The sequence below is a fragment of the Pelophylax lessonae genome (assembly GCF_965119305.1).
Source record: "Pelophylax lessonae genome assembly, chromosome: 4".
In the NCBI taxonomy this organism is placed as follows: domain Eukaryota; kingdom Metazoa; phylum Chordata; class Amphibia; order Anura; family Ranidae; genus Pelophylax; species Pelophylax lessonae.
Genome location: NC_138771.1, coordinates 140,393,460 through 140,397,258, shown reverse-complemented (window position 1 = coordinate 140,397,258; position 3,799 = coordinate 140,393,460).

Here is a 3,799-nt window from a genome sequence, read left to right as displayed (position 1 = left end):
GACACGCCGCTTCCTATTGGCTCCCTAGTGGCCGCTCATTACCATCTCTGATGAGGGAAAGCCCTCTCATTATACACAGTCTAGTCATAAACTGAGGTGAAGCCACGCAGAATTGCTGCGCTACCTGCTGACTAATTGGGCTCTCTAATAAGATGTTTTCACCACACACCTTCCTCTGTTATTGAACATTTTCTTCTACATATGTTTAATTCACTAAATAAAAATATCACTTGTGTATGGGAGAGAAAGGCCAGCCTGTTAAAGTATAAGGCCCATTCATGCCATATACATTGGCAGTGGGGTTGCCACCAGGGCCGGATTAACGTAGCGGCTATTGGAGCTGCAGCTTCAGGCCCCCGCCTTAATATAGGCCCGGGCTGGCCAGATTCCCTGTTACCGCTCTTTACTGTCACTTGTAAACATAGAAGTCTGGCTTCTGTGCTACAAGGGAAGGCTTGCTTCCCCAGGCAGCTCCCTCAGAACCTCCCCACACAGCACGAAGGCCGGACACAGAGGGACAGTTGCCGATGCATGGATGTGTTTATGGGCCTCAGACAGGACATCTCATGATTTATTAGGCCTGCGTTGCTGCACCCTTCCTCCTCAGGGCGCATGCCCTAAGGCCCTTCAAAATCCTCAGCACCGAGCCCATGTTGCTCTTACTCCGGCCCTGGTTGCCACCTCATGGAGAGAGGCTGGATGGAGCTCGGCTCGGCCTACGCCCTACATATACAAGGCACAGCACCGATTTCCAGGGACATGTTATTTTTTTTGTTGTTGCAAATGGTAAACTATTTTATAAGCATATTTTCCTCAAATGATATATCCAGTGTTTGTGGCAGGGGCGTAACTACAGGGGTTGCAGGGGTTGCAATCGCTACCGGGCCCCATGCTCCAGGGGGCCCGGTAGCAAACCAGTGGGTGAACTTCCAGGATCGCAAAGGTCACACTTGTGACCGGACCCTGGCATTGCACCACTGTGGGGAGGCCCCAAGATTGCAGGAAGGGGGCCCACTGCAGAACTTGTGAAAGAATCCTGCTGCGGGACCATAATAAAAGGCCATGCAACGAGTGTAAAGAGCCCCAGGATTAGTGGGAAGAGCCCTGGGCTTGAAGAGAAGGGCCCCGGCCAGGGGTCTGGGGGGCCCTTCATGGTTTCTTGCATCAGGGCCCTGAAGGTTCTAGTTACGCCTCTGGTTTGTGGTTTGGTTTTTTTCGGAACGATCGTATGATATATACGTTAGTTCTCACATTTTTGCCCATCAGATAAAAAAATGATACTTCTTAGAATTTTTGGGGATATGACTACCAAATGATAAGAGGATAAGATAGAGAAAAAACTTTTCAATGCATATCTCTATACACTGTATCTCTCTTACTCTATATACTGTATTTCACTTTCTATACACTGTATCTCTCTTACTCTATATACTGTATTTCACTTTCTATACACTGTATCTCTCTTACTCTATATACTGTATTTCACTCTCTATATACTGTATCTCTCTTACTCTATATACTGTATTTCACTCTCTATATACTGTATTTCACTCTCTATATACTGTATCTCTCTTACTCTATATACTGTATTTCACTCTCTATATACTGTATCTCTCTTACTCTATATACTGTATTTCACTCTCTATATACTGTATCTCTCTTACTCTATATACTGTATTTCACTCTCTATATACTGTATTTCACTCTCTATATACTATATTTCTCTTACTCTATATACTGTATTTCACTCTCTATATACTGTATTTCACTCTCTATATACTGTATCTCTCTTACTCTATATACTGTATTTCACTCTCTATATACTGTATTTCACTCTCTATATACTATATTTCTCTTACTCTATATACTCTATTTCACTTTCTATATACTGTATTTCCCTCTCTATATACTGTATCTCTCTTACTCTATATACTGTATTTCACTTTCTATATACTGTATCTCTCTTACTCTATATACTGTATCTCTCTTTCTCTATATACTGTATTTAACTCTCTATATACTGTATCTCTCTTTCTCTATATACTGTATTTCACTTTCTATATACTGTATCTCTCTTACTCTATATACTGTATTTCACTCTCTATATACTGTATCTCTCTTTCTCTATATACTGTATTTCACTTTCTATATACTGTATCTCTCTTTCTCTATATACTGTATTTCACTCTCTATATACTGTATCTCTCTTTCTCTATATACTGTATTTCACTCTCTATATACTGTATCTCTCTTTCTCTATATACGGCATTTCACTTTCTATATACTGTATCTGTCTTTCTCTATATACTGGATGGCCCCTTCCTGTTCCAACATGACCAGTGCACAAAGCAAGGTCCATAAAGACATGAATGAGAGAGTTTGGGGTAGAGGAAATTGACCGGCCTGCACAGAGTCCTGACCACAGCCCGATAGAACACCTCTGGGATGAATTAGAGTGGAGACTGCAAGCCAGGCCTTCTCGTCCAACATCAGTGCCTGACCTTACAAATGCGCTACTGGAGGAATGGTCAAAAATTCCCACTATAGAACATAAATCTGAATGTCAATTTTTGATGTTTTATTAACGTTAAAAAGAGGTAAACCGTGTAACAGCACTTCGCAACGCCTCTTCACAATGCAGATCAGCATGTTTACATTATACAGAAAAGCACAACACAGGCCTGATGCTGTGAATGAGCCCTAAGGGTTTCTTTCACATGGACATCATCAGTTCAGTCACATTTTTTGCTAAAAAAAATGATGAAAACAGATTCAGTTTACATCAGTTTGCACATCCATCATCAGTTCAGATCAGTCTACACCTCTTTTTGCATTTATTTTGTTTTTAGTTGTTGCAGAAGCTAATCTGGAATAAAAGAATAACGACCTTCACTGCTACAGGGTGTCCGTTCTGTGCAGAATCACAAATATGTACGTGATTCTGCACTTCCACCTAGGGGACGCGTGATTAGTCACAACAGAAGCCGATCAGCCGGTGCTGGTCAATGGATGTCCGCCAACAGCCACTGATCGTCGAGGAGAGAGGCTGGACGGAGCTCTGCCTATATAAACAAGGCAGAGCTCCATTGTGGCAGCGGGGATGAGATAGATTTTCTTTTCCTGCAAATCAGAGAATAAAATCCATCACATCTCTTAGTAAAAGCACCACACAAAGTACACAAAAACACTGGCTAGGCACACATTTAACCCTTCAATCACCGTAGATGGTTAACCCCAAGGGGTTGGAGGTGTATGCTTCTCAGCTGGTCGTTTCCAGTTTGTACCATCTTAAGAACATTGCTATTAGAGTTTTGAGATACTATACCAGTCATGGATGGAGGTGGGTTGGGGGGAGTTTGGGCTGCTCCGTCTCACCTGCCTCCTATCCACCCATTAGCAGCCATGTGCTCCCAGAGCGGAGACACTCAAATTCAAAAGTGTTAGGACTGCAGATAAAACAGGGTGCCGTGTCGTGGCTCTGCAGCTTACACATGCGTTTGCAAATGCGTGTCAATTAAACCCCTGTTCTTTATTTATATCATGAGACAGGTCTACCTGGTTGGTGGCAGACTGGAGGGTGAGTACATCAGACTGGGGGCTGGCTGGCTTCCATGCACCTCTCTTAATCCTTTTCAATTTGTTTTTTAGATGTTTAACCCCTTCCCAGCCAGTGTAATTAGTGCATATTTTTAGCACTGATCACTGTATTAGAGTCACTGGTTCCCACAAAGAGTTAAAAGTGTCAGTTAGTGTCCGATTGGCTGCCGCAATATTGCAGTCCCGCTATAAGTCCTTGATC